This window comes from Aptenodytes patagonicus, chromosome 2, assembly GCF_965638725.1.
Source record: "Aptenodytes patagonicus chromosome 2, bAptPat1.pri.cur, whole genome shotgun sequence".
Taxonomy (NCBI): Eukaryota; Metazoa; Chordata; class Aves; order Sphenisciformes; family Spheniscidae; genus Aptenodytes; species Aptenodytes patagonicus.
This window is the reverse complement of record NC_134950.1, coordinates 90829936-90853585: the sequence shown is the minus strand read 5'-3', so window position 1 is coordinate 90853585 and position 23650 is coordinate 90829936.

Genomic DNA, 23650 nt, shown 5'->3' with positions numbered 1-23650 from the left:
ATATTAAAAATCCATGTCAGATTATAAGACATGACTTCAGAATAATAAAGTATTAAAAATACACTAATGGATAAACAATTCATTACACTGAGGCTTGGCCCGCTGTTACTATATTGAAACCATATGAAAAAGTGATAATATTTCAGTGTTTAGTGCAAGAAATAATTTTACTTAGGGCCTTGCTTGTTGGACTCACAATTAAAAAAAAAAACAAAACAAGATACATTCTGTGGCTAACTTAATTTATCCAAATGTCCCAGTTCTGGAACAGAGACCACAGGTAAACAATCATCTCTTTCAGAAATCTCAGCTGCCAGCAAAATGCCTTGTTTCCATTAGGCAAGTCTGTCTCGGGCATCTGCTTCAGCCAGAAATTAAAGTATCTCATTACTCTCCTTCTCACAGAACATCACATTTTCTAGATAATAAAAGCTAAAAGTTACATTGTCTTTGGAATTGAAAATATCTTTGTACTTGTGAGAAAATGATAGACGAAGCCCATGCAGTCCCGTCATATGCTGATATTCCCCCCAAAACCTAATTATGACCAAATTAAGCTAGAAAACTTACATCAGTGAGACTGTCTGTTCACATGTATGCAGTCACTAATCCTTTCTACTTACTCTCTTAACTTTCAGGTATCCTCTGTATTTCAGAAATTATGCAAATCCCAGTCAAGCTGATGGTTGAGTCACTTATAAGAAACAGCACAGCCTTTACAATTTACATCCTAAAGCTAGGGCACTCATTTCAATGTTCATCTGGCTCCCTATCACAGCAAAAGCAGATCTTGCCAAGAAGTCCAGGTGCAAAATGGGAACCTACAATTAAATAATCAACAGTGCCTTCCCCCAAATTCTCTTCTTCCCCACTTTAACCAAGCCTCTTCAATAGCCTTATGTTTGTGGCAATAAAACCGTAAAACAACTCAGAAGATCACAATTTTGACTGTCTACTTTACAAAGTGGTGTAGTGCAACAGAGCTAGGGTGTCAGAGAAACAATTGGTGCTGAGGACCTAAAATCAATACTACATAGATATGGGGGTGGGAGGATGAAGAAGAGTGAGAAGGGTACTTCAGACTAGCTCCAGACTGGCTGCAGGGAAGGAACGATCACCAGCAGTTGGAGGTCACCAAGCTCACTCCAGAACTGCCTCTTTTCTTTAGATTCACACAAAAAGCAAGCACAGTTCAAGCACTCCCAAATGGTTCTGTGATGCAAACTAAAGCCCAGTAAGTGGGGACATCCAAGAAATTTACTTCAGCAGGACGCTCCCTGGCAAAGCTGAATTGGTAATGTGGATCCACCCCTAGGAACAGTTTGCCAAACTCTGAACCACTCAACAACTTGAAGACAGATGCCAGTCCAAGAGACATCAAAACTCTCCAGACAGGCAACATCTGGAAGAGCTCCATTACTGGCCCAGAAGCTGAGTAAACACATGAATTCTGTCTTAAGCCCATCCTAATGAGTCCACCGGAGAGATGCAGTAGTTCGGGACAGAGCTATACCAGCAGTTACAATGCTTACAGACTGAAACTTCTTTCTGATTGACTGAATTAGATATGTAACTGTCAGTATTCATCCATGTTGAGGCACCCTAAGAGATGCATGCAGGAAAAGATCAACCACTGCAAAAATGATAAGACTGTATACATACATGTATACTGACAGACTCCTTACATAGTAACTCAGAGGCCTTTACCATTTAGTGTTCTTTTGTTTGTAATTATTTTGTCTTAGCACTGCTCAGATGGATACCATGCCACCCCTGAAAATGAATAAAGGAAGAGATATGGCTAAGTTTTTCAAATAAAGTATGAAATCTGAAAATTCAAGATGCTAACAGTATTGCCCAGGCAATCATTTTTCAATCTACACTAAAGGCTTTAAGCATGGATATTCTGAATTTCCCCAAAATTAAAAGAAGAGATGTCTCTCTGGCCACCTTCTCCTAATTTTAACCAGACTACTCATAACTTCACACACTGAGGATTCCCAAAAAGAGGATACGGTGTACTGTTTCTTTAACAGTAGGAGATCAAAAGCTATGAAGTCTGTTTCTTGGTATCTTGGGACCTAAAAAGTCTTTCTGGTAGTGACAGAAACTATCTTCAATGTTCACTGGTTCATTTCTTCTTGACTACGTGGTGCTTGTTCTTCATCTACCTTAGTTTCCCAGGCATACATGTATGTTAGAACTGAAAATCCTCGGCAAAGTAATCTACCTTTTTTAGCCTTTAATTTTGGGCCATTCATGTAACAGGAGTACAAACAAAACAGTGACTAAGTTGAGGATCTATATGAATGTGGTGCTTCAAAAGAGGTGAGGAAGTCAGTAGTTCTTGACTGGTCATTAAATTGGAACGAGCTCTAATAATGAAGATACAAAAGGAAATAATTGGAAGGAATCAAAGCAGAGACACCACAACCTGTTACACCATGGAGGAACTCCCATGGGAGACCATCACTGTCTCTGGAGGCCTCAGACCTTGGTAAAAACAGGGCTGAGGCATTAACACAGCTCCCAAAGTACAGCAAAAGGAACATCTATAAGCTAGTATTTTTACCAGTACCCAAAATGATCAAAAGCATAGAAAGATAAATGTTGACCTTTATATAGGTTCATTTGCTGTCTTTCATCACCATTTTACAGAAAACATATATATTTTGTTATGTTTGAGAAGGCTATTAATATCAACTGAGCTAATTACACCAAGAGAGAAAAGCCAGTACTGCTATACAAATGCTAGTCATGATTAATTAGCTAATGCCTCAGGCCAGTGGGACAAATCATCAATTGTATTTCAACTAGAAGCACCACAAAAAGCTCAAACTTTGGAATTAAGTCTCCTGACATTTTCTCATCTGATTATTTTGTCAGTTAGCAAAAGAAAAAAAAAAAGAAAAGACTTGTGGGAAAAGCATTGCTTTTGTTGCAGATTTGTAAGAGTACTGCATCATTTGGAGTTATATTATCTCTATAGACATAACTTTCTGAAGTGATTTAGCCATTTAGGAATCTAAGCCATAGCAACTCAGCAGAATTAGGAATTTTCCATACCACAGTAAAGTGTCTAGGCCTAAATGACCTAAAAGTTAAACTGTTCTTGAAAGTAATTTTTAAATAAGAATAAATATCACAGCTGTAAAATTATAATTTAAAATGATGAAGTGAGAGACTGATCAAAATAAATATACAGTACCATGAATAAGAAAAATTATTTGAAAGCAGATTCCTCCACATGAGATTGCTTTAGGCTTCACAATACATTTTGCCAGACACATGGATTTCACTGTGTACATGAGACAACAATATTGGCTTCAGTGATTGCACAGATTTACTTCTGTTTGTTCTGGATCTGTAGCTGCAACGATTGTAATGCCAACAATACAACTGTGGTTTGTACGTTGCTTCTGAAAAAGTCCCTCAGATTTAGTCATCTTTTTAATGTTATTTGACTAAGGAGTAGATTGAAGCCACTAAAATCATTACTGCATAACATCAATGAAAATCAGACTTCAGGGAAAAAACACCAGTTATTTTCTAAAATAGCAAAGCAACTTTACAAAAAGCACTCAGAAACCTGTGTTACTACCTGGATTTTATCCCTTATGTCCTGACCTCCCCAGATGTAAAAAAGATAACAAGATCCTCTCTCCTGCTTCAGTGATTCATTATGGGTAAAAATGACTGAGGGACATAAGAAAGCTTTAACCCTTATTGCAGTCAGAAGAGGCCACATGATGGAGGCCTTGATTAGTCTTATATAACTTTGAATGGAGGTAACTAAGTTAATCAATGAGTCATCCTAATCTCCTCATATAATCTGAAAAAAAAGAAATTTTCCTCCCCTGGTGAGCTGGAGTGCAAATGAGGTAAATCAGCCTGTGAAGGCACCCAGCTCTGTGAACTGGCTGCGGAAGATTCTCAGGGAAACTTTCAACCTCACCTTGATGTTTCAGGCTAAGTGAAATTAATTCTAGCCTAAGACCACAGCTGAAACTTTTTGTGACATCTCCTCATGGACATCTAGATGCTAGCCAAAAGATCTTTTCCAAATGTTTCCAAACCCTCTCTACCTCCTTCCACAACCAGCCAACACCACCAAATTATCACCCCAACCCTTTCAGTGTTTCTTATTCTCTCATTTTTTAACATCCAAGCTACATTAGATTACAGAATAACTTGCTTTCACAAACAAGCATCAAGAAAATTCTGGAATTCTGGCTGACCTAAAGGATGCAACTGACAACCATGAAATTTCTAAGTCCAAGTATATTCTTAGTATTCAGTACATTCTTGCCCTAAGTGCTCATTTAACTAAAATGAACAATTTGTTGCTGCAGAATACATCATAGTGTATATACTGTATGTAGAAGAAGCCGGTACCTGGAGCTGAAAATTCCATTTAAAACAAAACTAGTAACTCTACACAACCCAAACCAAAGCATCACAAATGACCTGCACTATACACACATTTTTCTCAAGTTTTCTCAATAAAACAGTCTGGTTATGTCTTAAAAAAAAATAAAATCCATAATAAAGGAAGTGCTCTGGCAGCGTCTAGTAAAAGTTAGATGCCTGCTTATTTCAAGCTGGAGGTATCAACTTGCCTTTGTTCTTCTATAGTTTGGTTATTTTTTTCCAGTTTCAGATACAATAAACTACCCATATTATGATGATTTCTTTTGAAGTTAATCATTATCATGTACTGCAGAATGCTACGTCAATTGTGTAATACAGAAAAGATAAAAAATTATGAGGCAAAGACTTCATAAATTTGCAGTGCTTATTGCTTGGGGAATACTCAGAAATCACTTAAGGAAGCAGACAATTAAATAAACATGATTACAGTTTGTAAAACTGTAAAGCCTTATTCTGCTTTCCAAAAGAATGGTGAAACTGAAGGGATTGCACCTGATGTAGCCCCTGTATTAAAAATAAGTTACTTCAAGAGGAAAACTTACAGCTATTATACTCATCAAAGCAAAGACAAGAATTGTCTTGCAAAATGAACACAGAAAAACTCATTTGAAAAGCCAACTACTGTTGCAAAGTTTTACATGAAAACTGATCAATCTGCCCATACTATATATTCTTGACATATGAAGTTTACAACAGCTGACATTTTTAAACCATTATAAAGCTACACATTTGTATGTTCTACAATGTGAGTTCTGAAAGGGCTGTAACATAAGACAGGAAATGTTTAGGCCATTTTGACATCTATAAAAGGGCAAATGATTTTACACAATGATCTGCTGCTGCCAACTGAATTTTTAAAGATAGAATCTGTTAAATTTCAGCAAAAGCATATTTTAATGATATATGTTGAATGTAGCAAAGATGTATCCTCAATTCCCTTTATGACACACATTACTTTGTGAGCATAATGCCTCAGAAAAATCCCTTATTTGAATAAAAGTGAACTTCAGTAAGGGAAGGATCCATTTACACATCCAACTATGAACTGTGTGTCTGATTTTAAGCACATGACTTAGTGGAACTGACATGCTCAAAGACAAGCACCGGCTGGACCAGAGGTGAAAGCCATAAGGGTAAAGGTGTCACCCTGAATAGCAGAACCTGCTCCACAAAGTACAGACAAGTAGTAGCAAACTGCAAGTTATTATTCATCATCAATCGGTTTGCTCAGACAAATGATGTATCATGAATTGTGCTCATACTTTTTTATTGATTACAGTTGATACTACACCAGCTAATGGTATGTTAGTCAAATGTATACATATATACACTTCCTTTCTCACTGCCTGTAGAACATAAGATCCCTATTCATCAGTATTTACGGGAGTATCACGTGAATATGAGTAGTGCTACAAACTGTTACTAGGTGCTAAAAGCAAAATCGGAGTCACGAACAAATTGTGTCAGTGCAAGTGCCAGAGAAACCAGGGCAAACAGTAGCACAAATTATGAATGAGTCTTCACAGACCAGTAAAGGACCAAAAAAGGAAGCTTTGCTGATGGCTGGGAAAGGAGTTTAAGGGGTGAGCAGACTGCTTTAAGAATAAAAAGTGGAAATAGTACTTATCGTAATTGTACCAAATAGAATTCAGAATGCATCATTTGAAGTATCGTTGCTCTGTAAAACAAATAGTTCATGCTCTACTAAGAACTTTATGACATGTCCAGTGCATCTGCATTCCACAGAAATAAATAGCTAGCCTAGGTTATTTATGAATCCTGTTAAGACCACTCAAGAACTGGAGGATCTTACTTTGAAAAGATTAACTAGTGTGTCTTGAATAGGATTTAGACCACAACGCTTGCACTTCCTATGTAGCCAGAATTTCAGACCCCAACTATCCTCTGTCCTGTACAGGATGTGATATCTTCACACTTCTTACTTTTGAAAATCATCTGTATTGCAAAGAAGTGACCATGAAACTGGGGATAAAACCACAATCATTTATTTAAAGAAATGAACCTCACAGCAACTTGCTTCTTGCATGAATGCTTTTTCTTGTGTCTCTAATCTGAAGTCTTTAGTACACACTGTGCCCTACATCTGGGCCTCAGCAGGTTCACAAGTACAAGATAACTACAACTGGTATTTGACCTGAATAAGCTCTGCAGAAACCTAATCCCAAATGAACACAAACTCCCACATAAAAATCAAATCCAACTAGAGTAATTTAAACCTGCATTAAAAAAATAATCATAAAATTCCCTTGCCTGGTAGTTTTGTGGCTGATTACAATGAGGGCAGAAATTTTTCCAGTGTATTCCCCCTTTATGAACTCACATAATTTTCCCTTTTCAAGTATTTTATGTGTATTATATTTATTCCATGTTATAACATAGTATAACATAACTTCTGAGCTGTTTTCCTGAGTTAGGACTTTGACTGCATGCACACAAAAAATAGTCTTCCACTTGGACAGAATTACTGGGTGCATTAAAATTTGCCAAACATTCCACTGAAACAGCTAATGAATGATCCTGTACTATTACAAAGACAAATCCAACACAATGATTTTGTCTTTTGCAAAGTTTACTGAAAGGAATAAAGGGAAAGAATGAGAAAGAATGATAAACTAATAATAATGATAACAGAAATATTATTTTCTTATAAAATTATTAAACTTCTAATAAAATTAAATCTGAGGTTTAAATGCCAGCCTATAGACAATGCTGGTGTTATGTAAACAGCTAAGCATTGAAAAACGTTTTACACATTGAAAGATCCACATTGCTAAAACTTCAACAGTTGTTAGTTTACATTTACATAGCTACCCAGAATGTGTCAAATCTTTTTGGGATAATTAAACTCATAAAACTGTTTAAATATCATTGTAAGTGGAAAGTGGAAAGGTTAAGGAGTATCCGGGAGTGTGAGAGGGAGATAGATTGGTGGAGCCGCACCCTACCGTCCCTGAGGCAAAGGCAGCAGATGGAGGCTCCACAAGAAGCAGAGGATCCCCTGCCCTCTTGCCACCAGGTAGAAAGAGGGGACCTAAGTGACGGGGGGGAATGGAAACAGGTCCCTGCTCGGGGTGCCAGGCGAACCCCCGCCCGGCCTCCCTCACCTTCCCAGTTGCCTTTACACAACAGATATGGGGCCCTGGAACTTGAGGGCGAGGCAAACGAGGATGTAGACGAAGGTCCATCCGGGGGGTCGTCTAGGGTGAGGCAGTCAGCCCCACGCATTATGACTGCCGCTGCTAAGAAAAAAAGGAGGGTAATTGTCGTAGGCAATTCCCTTCTGAGGGGAACAGAGGGCCCGATATGCCGACCGGACCCGTCCCACAGGGAAGTCTGCTGCCTCCCTGGGGCCCGGGTCAGAGACATCACTAGGAAGCTCCCTGGTTTGGTACGGTCTTCCGACTACTACCTGCTGCTGGTAATACAGGCTGGCAGTGATGAGGTTGCAGAGAGAAGTCCAGAAGTGAACAAAAGGGACTTCAGGACACTGGGGCGACTGGTTGAAGGATCAGGAGCACAGGTAGTGTTCTCCTCAATCCCTACAGTGGCAGGGAAGAATACTGAAAGGAACAGGAAAACACACCTGATCAACACGTGGCTCAGGGGCTGGTGCCATCGGCAGAATTTTGGCTTTTTTGATCACGGGGAGGTTGACACGGCACCGGGCCTGCTGGCGGCAGATGGAGTCCAGCTGTCTCACAGGGGGAAAAGGATCATGTCTCATGAATTGGCGGGGCTCATTGAGAGGGCTTTAAACTAGGTTCAAAGGGGGAAGGGGATAAAACCAGGCTCACTAGAGATGAGCCTAGGGGTGGCGTGCCGATGCCGGGGTTGAAATCGATGGCCCAGCTCAAGTGCATCTACACCAATGCACACAGCATGGGCGGCAAACAGGAGGAGCTGGAAGCCATTGTGCAGCGGGAGAGATATGACTTAGTCGCCATCACAGAAACATGGTGGGGTGACTCTCACGATTGGAGTGCTGCAATGGATGGCTATAGACTCTTCAGAAGGGACAGGCGAGGAAGGAGAGGTGGTGGCGTGGCCCTGTATGTTAGGGAGTTTTGATTGTCTAGAGCTCAACGATTGTGATGATGGTACGGTTGAGTGTTTATGGGTAAGGATGAGGAGGAAGGCCAACGAGGCAGATATCCTGCTGGGAGTCTGTTATAGACCACCCAACCAGGATGAAGGGGCGGATGAAGCGTTCTATAAGCGGCTGGCAGAAGTCTCTCAATCGCTAGCCCTTGTTCTCGTGGGGGACTTCAACTTCCCGGACGTCTGCTGGAAATACAACACGGCAGAGAGGAAGCAGTCTCGGGGGTTCCTGGAGTGTGTGGAAGACAACTTCCTGACACAGCTGGTAAGTGAGCCTACCAGGGGAGGTGCCTCGCTCGACCTGCTGTTTACAAACAGAGAAGGACTGATGGGAGATGTGGTGGTCGGAGGCTGTCTTGGGCTTAGCGACCATGAAATGGTAGAATTCTCGGTTCTCAGTGAAGTAAGGAGGGGGGCCAGCAAAACCACAACCATGGACTTCCGGAGGGCGGACTTTGGCCTGTTCAGGACGTTGGTTGAGAGAGTCCCTTGGGAGACAGTCCTGAAGGGCAAAGGGGTCCAGGAAGGCTGGATGTTCTTCAAGAAGGAAGTCTTAAAGGCGCAGGAGCAGGCTGTCCCTGCATGCCGTAAGAAGAACGGGCAGGGAAGACGACTGGCCAGGCTGAACGGGGAGCTCTTGCTGGGACTCAGGAAAAAAAGGAGAGTTTACCGCTTGTGGAAGAAGGGGCAGGCGACTCAAGAAGAGTACAGGGATCTCGTTAGGTCGTGCAGAGAAGAAATGAGAAAGGCAAAAGCCCAGCTAGAACGCAATCTGGCCGCTGTCATTAGAGACAACAAAAAAAGTTTTTACAAATATATTAATGACAAGAAGAGAGCCAAGGAGAATCTCCATCCCTTATTGGATGCAGGGGGGAACATTGTCACCGAGGATGAGGAAAAGGCTGAGGTACTCAATGCCTTCTTTGCCTCAGTCTTTAACAGGCAGACCAGTTATCCTCAGGGTACTCGGCCCCCTGAGCTGGAAGACAGGGATGGAGAGCAGGATGAACCCCCCATAATCCAAGAGGAAGCAGTTAACAACCTGCTACGCCACCTGGACGCTCACAAGTCTATGGGGCCGGATGGGATCCACCCGAGAGTGCTGAGGGAGCTGGCGGAGGGGCTCGCCAAGCCACTCTCCATCATTTATCAGCAGTCCTGGTTAACGGGGGAGGTCCCAGACGACTGGAGGCTTGCCAATGTGACGCCCATCTACAGGAAGGGCCAGAAGGAGGATCCGGGGAACTACAGGCCTGTCAGCCTGACCTCGGTGCCGGGGAAGATTATGGAGTGGTTCATCTTGAGGGCGCTCACAAGGCATGTGCGGGACAACCAGGGGATCAGGCCCAGCCAGCACGGATTCATGAGAGGCAGGTCCTGCTTGACCAACCCGATCTCCTCCTATGACCAGGTGACCCGCCTAGTGGATGAGGGAAAGGCTGTGGATGTGGTCTACCTGGACTTCAGCAAGGCCTTTGACACTGTCTCCCACAGCATTCTCCTAGAGAAGCTGGCGGCTCATGGCTTAGACAGGTGTACTCTTTGCTGGGTCAAAAACTGGCTGGACAGCCGGGCCCAGAGAGTTGTGGTGAATGGAGTTACATCCAGTTGGCGGCCGGTCACAAGCGGTGTTCCCCAGGGCTCAGTTTTGGGGCCGGTCTTGTTCAATATCTTTATCGATGATCTGCATGAGGGGATCGAGTGCACCCTCAGTAAGTTTGCTGATGACACCAAGTTGGGCGGGAGTGTTGATCTGCTTGAGGGTAGGAAGGCTCTGCCTAGGCTCGATCCTAGGACAGGCTGGATCGATGGGCTGAGGCCAACTGTATGAGATTCAACAAGGCCAAGTGCTGGGTCCTGCACTTGGGTCACAACTACCCCATGCAACGCTACAGGCTTGGGGAAGAGTGGCTGGAAAGCTGCCTGTCGGAAAAGGACCTGGGGGTGCTGGTTGTCAGCCGGCTGAACATGAGCCGGCAGTGTGCCCAGGCGGCCAAGGCGGCCAATGGCATCCTGGCCTGTATCAGAAATAGTGTGGCCAGCAGGAGTAGGGAAGGGATCGTGCCCCTGTACTCAGCACTGGTGCGGCCCCACCTCCAATACTGTGTTCAGTTTTGGGCCCCTCACTCCAAGAAGGACGTTGAGGTGCTGGAGCGTGTCCAGAGAAGGGCAATGAGGCTGGTGAGGGGTCTGGAGAACAAGTCTTATGAGGAGCGGCTGAGGGAACTGGGACTGTTTAGCCTGGAGAAAAGGAGGCTGAGGGGAGACCTCATCGCTCTCTATAACTACCTGAAAGGAGGTTGTAGTGAGGTGGGTGTCGGTCTCCTCTCCCAAGTAACTAGCGATAGGACGAGAGGAAATGGCCTCAAGTTGTGCCAGGGGAGGTTTAGATTGGATGTAAGGAAAAATGTCTTTACTGAAAGCGTGGTTAAACATTGGAAGAGGCTGCCCAGGGAAGTGGTTGAGTCCCCATCCCTGGAGGTATTTAAAAGATGAGTAGATGAGGCACTTAGGGACATGGTTTAGTGGACATGGTGGTGTTGGGTCGATGGTTGGACTTGATGATCTTAGAGGTCTTTTCCAACCTCAATGATTCTATGATTCTATGATTCTATCTGTAAGATGCATACACAAGCCATTCTTTAAGTGTCACAATGGAAAAAATGTATTACCAAAAACTTATTTCATTTATTCACTTTATCAGTTACTACTTCTCCCTTACCTCACCTGCATCTTGTCTCACTTGTATTCATCAATGTTATAATCATACTTCAGTTGGACTTGATGATCTTAAGGGTCTTTTCCAATCTAAATGATTCTATGATTCTATGGGCTGACACAGATGGTTGTGTCCTCATATGGTCAGATTTAGAATTTGTCTGAGATTCTGGAACAATTGCCCTCCAGGATATTTGCAGTGAGGAAAAAAAAAAGTACATATACAAGGTAAAACATACAGTGGAATAACATAATTAAAAATAACCTTAAGTTTATGAATGTCTTCACACTTTCCATCTGATTCATAAAATCAATATTATTCATTCATGCTCAATCTGCTCAAATATATTTCTGTTATCCTCTGGACAGTCAACTGTTATCCTTTGCACTGAAAAAAAACAGTAAAAAAACCCCCAGAGATAAACGCTGTTTCTTAGGAATGATTTTTTTTTTTTTCTTCTTGAACTTGAGTGATTGGAAGACAAGAAAGCTTCAACAACTAGATAAAGAGAGAGATGCCTCATACTAGTTTGCAGAACTCATCACATTCCTGGGAAGTAAATATGAGCAGGATAAAGTCACTCTCAATTTTAAGGAGTATCATTAAACATCATTTTCAGCATGCAAAGGTTATTCCTATTCAATGCATGGGAAAAGTTAGGCAAAGATTAATTAAATGAACAGACCTAAATGTATCAATTTTGATGAAAAGTTCATGGAAAATGTGCAGCTTTTTCCACACAGAAGAGTCTGATTAAGAGGATAAACAATAGACTCTCTTCTACAGTGCTGCACACTTGCAAAAAACAATGGTGTGTTTTCTAACCAGTTAATCAACCTTATGCAAGTTTAACAAATACTTCTGAAATCAGACTTACATTTGTAAAGCAAAAGCCTAATCCTTCAAATACTTCCATGCAAGAATTATTTATTCAGACAGACAGTCCTATTGAAACAAACCGGGCACATCTGTAAAGTTATCCATGTGCATAACTGCTTATTAGATCAGATACACTGCAAAAGCAAGCAGGTATCTGCATGCTATCTGAAATTATCCCAGATAATATTATTTCCAGCCGAGATCAATGAATTTCTAGTTGACTTACTGATGCTTTTAGAAGCTGTCACACTGATAACTGCAACAGATTCCCAGTCAAAAAAGGGCAAGAGCCCATCATTCGCATGGCAAGGTAACAGCCCTCTATCAGAGCACTACACACACATATAATGCTCATCATCACCATAAAGCTGAAAGCACAATGATAAGCATTAACAAAAGCAACAATGCTAGAGAGACCTGTTGCTTGAAAAGGGTGATGTCAGGCAGATGGATTAATGAACGCTGCAAGTGGCAATCAATAAAGCCAAATGGCAGGTCCAATAGAGAGTACACACACACCTTATTTTATACATGACAGTATTGCAACTGGGTGAGTCACTTCTTTAATATAAAATGGAATGCATTACTATTGCCACGCTCCACTCCTTTGTTAGTTTTGTTAGTTCATAAACTAAATAGGATAAAAAACAACACATGGGGTCAGCATGTTTCCAAAAATCATCCTCTTCTTCCCAGGGCATACACCATCCTTTTTTTGTGTTTCTGTGCATTAATGTACCTCCAAGCTAATAACAGAACTATCTCAGACTGAATTTTAATTTGGATACCTCAAATGTAGCAACAAAAAATTCTACACTGAGACAGGAATTTTAAATGTATTCCAACTCTCATTGAATGACAGTGTGTTTGAGCGCTGTGTTCCCTCAGGTTCTTCTTAAAACCTTAACCTGCAACCTTATCCATGGGTCAAATTTATTCTGAGCACAGAATAAACTGATATAATTGCTGTAATTTGAAAAGAAGGAGTCTTTTTTTTCTTTCCGTATACAGTGTTGTTAACCTTGAACATGTGATTGGCAATTCAATGATTTACAGTCTTGGTAAACATGGTAAGAGGTAATGCCTCGCTTCTAGCATTGCGTTAATGAGACGTAAGTGCATCAAATACACACTAATATAATTTATAACAATGTTAAACAATTTTTCATATGAAATGATGTTCCAATGAAATACACTATTTCAATGGAATCAAAACTTCCCATGGAAAAGCATCATCTTCCAAATATACTAGCATCTTCTGTCCATTGTCTTTTCCCAGGGTACTTAAAATTATGTAGTTATATAATCTAGGTCTAAGAACCTCCATTCCTGCAACAAACCCTGAAGTGAGCTTTCCTAAGAAAAAGCTTAATTCTCAGCTTTTTTATTTTTATTTTTAATATATATAATATATATAATTTTTCATACAGTTATAATAAAAACTGAAATGAAAGAATGAAAGCTAAAAAAAATATTGACTGATCCTAAGCTGTTTTCAGTATTTTCATTTCCAATAAGTTTTTGAAAGATTTGTTTCTCTTCTAAACAATTCAGTATTTGCTACAGAATAGGAACTAAATGCCAACTATGGGTAAAACATAATTCCACATCGTTTTCAGTTCTTATCCACATCAAAGAAGAAAAGGAAAAGAGCCACCTGGCTTTGAAATAACATCTATTGATCTTTTTTATAAAGGAACACGTTATAAAGTTTAAAGAAACTGTTCAGAAAGACATCTTAGGCTGTACTTAGGCTGTACAATGAATGATACCAGAACAGACTATGTTATCTCAAAGCCATGTTTCCATTTCTAGGGCATCCCCAAATACTAATTCTTTTCACTAAGGATTCAACTAGCACAGGGCACCTACCTGTTTCTGAGCACTCGCTTACCTGTTCCAACGCAATGTAGAGTGGAGACAATAGAAAAATCACAAATACGATGCCCCTTTTTATATGCCTAAGATATAGTAGGCCTGACATTTATATGAATTATGCTGGAAAACACTTTGTAAGTTTTAAATGGCCTTTAGCATTGTCAAAGTTCTGTAAATTGTCTTTAAGTGTAAAAGAATGAATAATTTTCAAACAACTGGCTTTATCTATGGAAATAGTTTACCTCGCTCTCAGACTCTCACTTAAAACTTAAGTCCTCAACCTCTGATTCTCTGGGACTATGAGGCTAGCATGCTGGACAAAGTCCCTGCCACTCCATATAGTGTTGTGTGGACATAGCTATAAAGGACCTGAAATCAGATTAGGAGCATTTTCCAACCTTGCAATGTTCAAAGCAGGCCAACCATTGCTGTATCTACTATTCGGTTAGAAGCAGTGGATTCTGGCACTTAGTCCCCTATCATGCAGGGAAAACACAGGCTCAGGAACCTGCCTGCAAATACTGTAAGATGCATATTTTCCAAAGTACAGCTGGAAACACACATTTGATGCATGCTGGCTGCACGAGTCCTGTTATGCTTCCAAACTTGAGCAAACAGGTTGTTCTACACAGTTCTGACCATGCTGCCTGTTATAAATAGCAGGAGCAATGTCTGGCTAAATACATCCGAAATGTGTCTGCAAGAAGGAAAGATACACAGACAGCCTAATTATCCACTGAAGCTTACCAGATTAAACCAGAGGAGTAAGTAGCAAATACTTGCTCGCAATACCCTGTTAACTAGAAACTCGTTTATGCCATTCGATTAGGAGAAAAACAGAGGATGTTTAGTACTAATTATGCTGTGATTTTTTTTTTAACATTTTGAACAAGAAAACCATTCTGTTTCAAATACATTACTATCCTTGTCTAATGTAACCGAATCTTGGACAAGCTGCAAAAATGCAAAATCATGTTGAATACAGTCAAAACAAAGTTACTCTGCTTACAGTAATTTAACCCTCAAGCTAGAAGTTGTTTTCTATTTTTCCATTTAAATTAGCCCTGAAATGATTCACAGGCATATGTTACAGCTTGAGCATCAAGTCATATGAGAAAAACATCAAAAGGAAGTAAAATCTACTAGGGAAGAATCCATGAAAACCGTTAATCTTTAATTAAACCTGCTTGGTTGAAAAACAAGGAGACAAACAACAATCTTTAACAAAAACAGGTTTTTATATAAGCGAATGAATGAAAAAAAAAGAACTCTAAAATAAGACAGCAGAGGTGCAAGAAAAACAGAAAAGTTTTTATAGTGAAACTTGATTTATTTATTTATTTATTTTTAATATCATGGCCAATTCAGAGAGTAAATTCTCTGGAAACTGCAGAATCCTCAGAATATTTTCTTTTCCCATTCACTTTATTATATAGCTTCTCCAGTATTTATATTAAACAAATAATATTAAAGGTGAGAGTACTGGAACGGATCACCCTATGAGAAATGGCAAGAGTCATGCTGGTTTATTGTCTCAGATAATAAATCTGTCTTTTACTTCCTATTCTTTCAGTGCTTGGAATATGATCTTTATTGAGTTACTGTTTGCGTCTCTTTCCTAATGTAGTTTTACAGCTCTTATTTAGGCAATCCACAATTCAACAGGAAGCTTTCTTCTATGGTTTAACACTGTTGAACAAACAGAAGCCTCCGCTGCTTCAGTTGGATGTTCTAGGTGCTAACATGACAATAACTCATTAGTAGCATACCTCAATGTTACCAAAGTTTCTGTATTTAAAAATCTCTTCTATGTATGTTCTTTCTTCTTTACCTTCATCACTCAAAACTATAAGGCATATTTTAGATAAACACCTCCTAGTAAAAGTAAAGCAGAGCTGTGTTTTGTGAGAAGAAATCACCTCTTACAGACTTTTTTCTGTAACTTCTATAATCATCAATCACTTATTTTTATTAAATATATTGTAATATGTAAAGAAGAAGGGCTTTTTTTCAGAAAGTTCAGTGGATGGGGAAAAGGAAAAGCGAGAGAACAACTGTATCTGGATATCATCTTGGAAAGTCTGAGATGTGAGGAAACTGATGGCAGTTAGCGGTGGAGTTGATAGTATGGGGAAGCACAAAGGAAGAGAACTGTTTCATTAGTTTATCTTAACATACTACAGGGGAGCATGTAGTTTGAATTTTCCATACAATGCACAACCAGGTCACTGGCAATGGTGGTTGCTGGATGTTTAGAGGATCCAGGATAATTACAGCATTCTCAGAAGAGGGACTACAGAATACGATTATATTTTCAACCAAATAATTAGAAGTGGTATATCTACTTCAAGCTGCTTTGTAACTGTACAAGAACAAAAAATGGGACACACTGGTAAAACAAAAATGGAAAGGGAAAGAATGTTGATCTAAACAGGATCAGCTGATGTTTGGGAAGTTACTGAAGGCAAAGATCAATCATCATACTCTTCACTTCATGATAGTGAATACATAGGAAGAGTCAAACGTGCACAGGGAACTAAACCCCTGCTCATTTTTTCAAGGATGTATAAGAAATATTCAAGTGAAAACATGAAGTGTACTACAGATAGCAATCTGTCAATTTTATCTGATCATTTCTTATACAAAACTACACAAACATTCTCATGCAGTAATAAATCATCTGATCTACATAACAGGATTATAATTTTTCTTCTGTTACCACATGAACTGAAATATGAAAATTAAAAAAAATATGTTAATAGACACAAAATGTTGTGGGTTCTGTTTTGGTTTTTTTTTTTGTTTTTTTTTTTTTTTAAAAAAAAGCATTCCAGTTATTGTATCTCATCACCCAAAACCTCTGTGGGATCTATGAACTCAGCAGCATCCAAAAGAAAAATCTGGCCCACTGTATTATAACCATTCCAAAAAGAAGACACAGTTCCAGACTAAAGGGGGGGGGGGGGGGAGAGGAAAAAAATAAAAAGAAATAAGAAAAAAACTTAATTATTTAAGAAATTTGAGAAATTTTCTGAAAAAAGGGTGCTTTTTTTGACCTTGAAAAGCAAGTTCAATCAATGACACAATCAAAACATACTATCCTGATAAACAAAAGCGAAATTATGGTGACAATTATACTTTTCAATAATTAGATACCTATGTCCCTCAAAAAAATGGGGAAAACATGTTATATAGACAGCATAACAATTGCTAATAATGGTACAATAATGGATTATATAATGCCAATAACAGTAACATACTACTAATATGATGTTAATAATGGTGATATACTGTATTTAACCCTGGACAACAGAATAATTTTAGACTTCTTAAGCAATCAAATGCTATGAATTAGTACCATTATTCTAACTAATGCAACAAATGCAATGTAACTCTTTTTGATTTGTCACTTTTTTTCCTTTAAATCCTTTCTCATCTCCACTGCCAATGTGTGAAATATGCTTATGCTATGCTCCACAGTTCTTCAAATAAAAAGGATATTTTTCTTTATTATTGTGTTGATGCTTCCTTCCTACTTGTATATCCTTACCTCTTTCTCACCATTCTGTAGGAGAATTATAAAATGCAAGTGGAACATAAAGAAACACAAAACTCTTCCAATATATCCAGTATACCAAGAAAGGATACTCCACTCACTGTCAATAAATGTTTTCCTACACCTCAGTAGCCCAACAGTTGTTCAAGAAGTTAACTCTGCCTCATCATTTATGCCTTCACAGAGCAGTGTGACAGCCATTTGTTCCACATGAGATTTGCTTGTTCTTCCCAAATTAGCCTGCTCAGGTACTACATGTAGTTCTAGGTAGGCAGCGCACAAAAACGCAGTTTATCCTAAGCAAATGCCAGTCAGTTTATAAAGGCAGCTCCCAAGGAATATAACCATCTACTACACCGTCTGTTCACTGCAGTAGATGTTTCAGGCCTTTAATGGTTGACAACTTCAAAAACAGTCCCTGTAGTTTCCTAGGGAGATCTGAGAAAAACCATCTTACCGCGGCATATTATAAGACTTGAGTTTGACTAAATGCAAGAAGAGCGTCCATGAAGTCATCTGATGAACTACAGAAGGATGTTACGGAAGTTAATTTTCCACATGAGAAGATGATATTTGCCACCATGCAAACATGCTTAAAGCAATCTATTTTTAGATCTGAGGAGCAAGCTGTGGGGATCTGGTTTCTTCCAGAGTTGCTTTTATTTAGGTCGTGCCTTTTCTACACAACTGTAAAGACTACATCAGTGTCCACCTGATTTTGTTCTTGGACATCACATCATCGTTAAGAGATCTATCCAAGAACATCTTCTGAATCTTCAGCAAATGAAAAATCAGCTTGGCTACGTAATCGCCTACTGATACCACTGCAGATGCTTTTTTTTTTTCCATTGGGATGCTACATTTATCATGTTGTCCTTTACAACCTATATATTTTTCTATGTTGTTTAGTCTCATATTTATGAAGTATTGTTGGTTTTGATTAAAGAGTTCTGGCAAAGTGCCACTGGCTGCTGAGCTTTTGCCAGTACAACAGTCCTGTACTTGCTTTGGTCTCTTTAAGACCTAGCAAGCCTAGGACAAGTAGGTTTTATTATTACCACTGATAATCCACTGAACATTTTCAAATTCTGTAACAAATTTGAATGATGGGAGCATTACCATTACACACATTAGAGCTTTTCATGAAGGTGAAAATTTTCTGCTGGAAGATAGTATTTTCTTTGTTTATCACTTGAAGCACTTCGCTTTCATTTTTTGATGCTCCAAATTAAAATTTATGTCCAAATACAAGTCTTTCTGAGGTGGACTGATATAAGAAGTGGTTTGGCATCCTAGTTTCATATTTAAATTGTTAGTTAGGCATAGGGTTAATCTTGTTTTTAAATCTGGACTTGTAGTTGACCACAATGTTTACAGAAGAGCTATGTGTTCAGTACTTTAGGACATGAGTATACCTGTTTTGTGAACATACACAGCTGCTCCTGTCACTTCAAATAGTATTAGAACTATTTTCTAGTAATTAACCTTACTTTTGCTATTCCTCATGAAGCAGATGGTGCTGGAAGCTCCCATAGACAGAAAAGAAGCAGATCACATAGTTCATATCTTCCCCACTGTCACCTCTTTGGCCTTGTAGCAAGCTATTCATTAAAATATCACTATATCTCCACAAACTATGCCTGTCCCCAGTTTGATGCTCCTACATGACCTTAAAAGTCTACAGTTGTCCTTTAGTGAATGGTTATTGAGCTTCTGGTTGTGCCAGCTGTAGCTGAGTCAACAATCAAAAAAGATTCAAACCCTCTCTGAGCAGAAAAGGTTTTGTTTGTGCTTTTTTCTCGTCATCAGTCATTAAACAGATTATTCACAAAATTAAAATATGATTCTCTAACATTAAGTTATCAAAGAAATATTTACTGTGTTTGTTAAAAGAATTTTTTAATAACAACCCTATTCTTGTCTAAGGGAGCACGAGTTATACCTGAGGAACTCCTGGAAGGCTTCAGTCAACACCTTCCCCTCAGGAAGAATCAAAACTTTTTAATCTTCCTGATGCCAATCAGCAGTTACAAGAACTGCTGGAATTAAGAGTTAGTCGTGCCCTGGTCCTAGTAGGATCTATCTGTTTTTCTGTGCAAGAAACATGCTGAAAGGTTTCTACCTCCAGCAGGAAGGGGAGAAAGCATCAGAGAAGCTATTGCATCATTAAACAAATCTGTTACATGGAATGACAGCACCAAAGGTACTGAATCTGTACTCTGTATTTACACACACTTCACTTGTTCTGTCATGTAAGGTTTCTGAATGTGGCTACCTTATATGATGTCATCTGCAATCAGGAAAAAAAAAAAAAAGTATCTGTTTAAACTTGGATTCTGCCACCCTTGTTCACCTCAGAAAATTACAGTGAGTAGGACTAACTCTGACAAAGTGCCAGCTACCAGATTCACAGAATTGAGACCTTCTCAGAGTGAGCTAGCAAACATTCCTCAGCATTACAGACATGAAATCATCACCCTTAGCAAAATCTCCAGCAGCCCCACTCTCCAAAAACAAAAGCTTTGGTGTGCTGAGGTGAAAGACGGCATGTTCCATGGCATAAGGAACAGCAATTAAAAAATGTATCATTGATACAAGTCACTAATGTTCAATCCAATTGCAACAGTTCATTGCTCTAGCATAAAAAAAAAAGTTGGTCTGAGAGGTTCAGCAATGTAATCATCCATACAGTATAAAGAGTAAATAATGCAACTGAGATTCACTACTTAGCTATTTTCCTGACTTTATTAGCCCTTGAATCAGACTAAACGTGCTGTGTTGTTCATTACAGTTTTGCAACTCAACCTTTAAAAAACATAATCCAACTAGTCATATAAAGCTTTGATTCCTAAAGCCAAAAACAACACTAAAATTTTATGAAAAATCTGCTGGGACTTTGAAGCATGGAAATGGCTTTTCCCACTGTGTGTTAAAAGTGATAAATTGACAGGTGTTAAGTGTTTGTATGGAAGTTTCCAGCAAAAAAAACATGCTATGATGAAAAAACAATGTTATAATCATGTTACCTATACCAATGGCTTAAGTACCTCTTAAGTATGGCCATCTTAAAAGCTAATACTGATTTTTTTTTGAAGAAGCCTAAAAATTAGTTGCCCAAGTGCCATTAAATATCTGTTTAAGCTCTTTTGAAACAGCCACTGAACAATTACTTGCTTGAAATATTCTCTGCTGAACAGGTACAAGTCAGAAATAGTAATATAGCGTTCTTAGTGCCCCTACTAATTGCCCTCAATTTTGCATCTCCATGTGAAAGCTTCATGAGAAGCAGTGAAGGCCCTGAGACAAAAGTAGGGGGAGCAGCCTATGGCATAACCTCCTTTCTGTACCACAATGCAAAATCCTACATAGCGCTCACTGACACAGGTCCATGGAGGCTGATGTAGTTGCACCCACAGACAACACTGAGGAGTTAGCTCAGTATTTTTCAAAGAGCATCAGCTGACGGTAAGTATCTTTAATATTAACATTTTATTTTGCCTAAAGATCTATACTGTTATCTAACACTATTTATTTTTCCATTTAGTCTCAATAAAGTAATTTTATGCATCTGGCAATTTATGCTGAGGAAATAATAACATTTAATTCCCTAAACAGAGTTTCCTCTAACCTTCTATCTTGCGACCACTTCTTAATATTCCTGAAGGCTGGAAAAACCAAAACAATTTGCCACGCAGCCACAGTGCTACAACAAAAACAGTCCTTCACCACAATAAGAACAAAAAAATTCAGAGTATTAAAACAAACCTAGAATAAAAAGATGATAAAGCTTAGAGTTTGATGTGAAGAAGAAGGAAGAACAGCAACTGCTTTGTACCCATGCAAACACCCTCATAAGGAACTTAACTTTTGCTTTGAGCTGTTCGTGCCAACAAAGAATTTGTAACTGAAACACGATGACAGAGAAGGAAGAGCTGCTTTCTTGGGAGCTGTTGAAGTAATTTTCTTGGATGATTCTGCAATTTATCATACGATTCCAGCCTTCAAACTGTCTAGTGCATATGTGTGAGGATATCCACAGACACATACCACTCAGAACAAAGACAAACAAAATCAAGATCCTGCCCTCCAAAACTTTGGTCCTTATTTCTTCTAGGAAAAACAATTAAACAATGAAACCCACTAACACACAAATTTCAGGAACTATTTTAGATGATGGAAGGGTTGATATCCCATGCAGATGTTGTTGAAGACATTCCAGATGCATATAATTAGAGATTTATTTATTTATTAACTACCTGTGAGCATCTTAAGTGCAACACAGTTAACTGGGTATGTGGTAATTCTCAGCACAACTAGGAAAATGTTATGACATAATGTTTGTATTAGAGAAACCACACAGACATACCTAGCATTAACAAGGTTATCTTCAGAAATGTAAACAGACTTGAACAAAACTGAGTTATTTTACAGCTAATAGAAATCCTCTGCCTTCTGTCTTAAAAATAAATAAAAAAAATAGTCTTGATATTTTGAAACATTGCACATTTTTTTTTAATACTAAATTCTTCTACCATCTTAAAACCTGCTTAGAGGATGACAGAAAGTTCAATATCTAATATTGTTACAACAACTGTAAGTGTCTAAATATTCTTGAAATAAAGAGAACTTTTATTCCTGCAAATGGAAAAGCTTTATTCCAATCATGCATTGCCAAAGCCTGTGGCATCTATAAATTATAGATGTGCTAATCAGGACATAATTAATATAAACTTGCCTTAAACCTGAATACAAGCATACTAAAATTTTGTAGCTAACAACAGTGTGTAAGTATTTTGTGACACTGTGATTGCATAGCCAGACAAAATTTTAGGTAAGTATGTGAGCAAAAGGGGCAAAGGCAGATGGATGCAACTGCAGGTAGGAGGCATTCCAGTAACAAAAGTTGCCAGACAAAATCAAGATAAGCAAAGGGATTGTAAATAGGCAGAACATCCTGCTGAACACGCTGGAAGAATAATTGGCAAGACAAAAGCAAACCAAACAAGCAGATAAGCAGTCTCCTCTTCTGGGAAGGACAGCAATAGCATAAAAACATCTGGCATACGACTGATGAAAAAGGCAAGTCCATTTCATTTCTGACTTCTTTCATCAAAGAGCTCTTAAGTCTGATCACCCAGATCTCTGCAACTACGGACCATCAAGAACCGCAGCCATCATTACTAAATACATAGCATCATCTCCATGGTACTGTATACTCAAAGGTAATTTAGAATATATATTTTAAAGACTACATTTTTTATATGTAGTAATGATGATCAATATTGTGTAAGAACTACCATGAGCAGGAAGTGTGTTGTTCATGAGATAAGTTAGTAAAGTTCAGTTTTAAAGCTTAAAACTGGCCAGGTTTTGTCGGTCTGCAAATGTTCCCATCCCAGAGATCTCTTAATTCCCTAACTGATAAATACATCTATTCAGTTGTAACACATCATTCACTTCATTGTTACTCAAATTACTCCACTCATCATATGGCAGATTGGCTCAATTTGAAAAATTCCCCAAAATGTACCATTTGTAGAGCTATAGATTGTTGGGCTTTTTTTCATCTCCCACCTGGCCCTCCTGGCCTGTCTTTTTAGTTTAAATAAAATCCATTCTACATATATTCATGCTTTCTATAGCAAAGCAATAGGTATGTGACAAGACATGTTGCCCCAAAAATTTTTCCAAAAGTTCCACCACTTGTCGGACACCTTCAAAAAGCATTGCAGCAGAATACAGAAGAGGTCTAACCACAGCTTCTTCTGTATTAAGCTTGCAAAGTGCAAGACTCTGTCAGCAAAAGCGAACTAGGTAGTCACAGAAGTTAAACAGAAGACAAAAGCTTTCATAACAGAAGAGACAGAAGCCTGTTTATTAAAACCAGCATGCAGGGACAAATGGATCACTCAGCATTTGTGGTGGGGCTAGCCCTTTCTTTCCCTCCCTCTGCACATCAGACCGATCTCTGACGAGGCCAGGGTTCTGCTTCCAAGACTGGCAGATTGTAGTAGCTTCCACATATGCTTGGGATGGGGATTCTCTTTCACCATTCATCTTTTGTAACA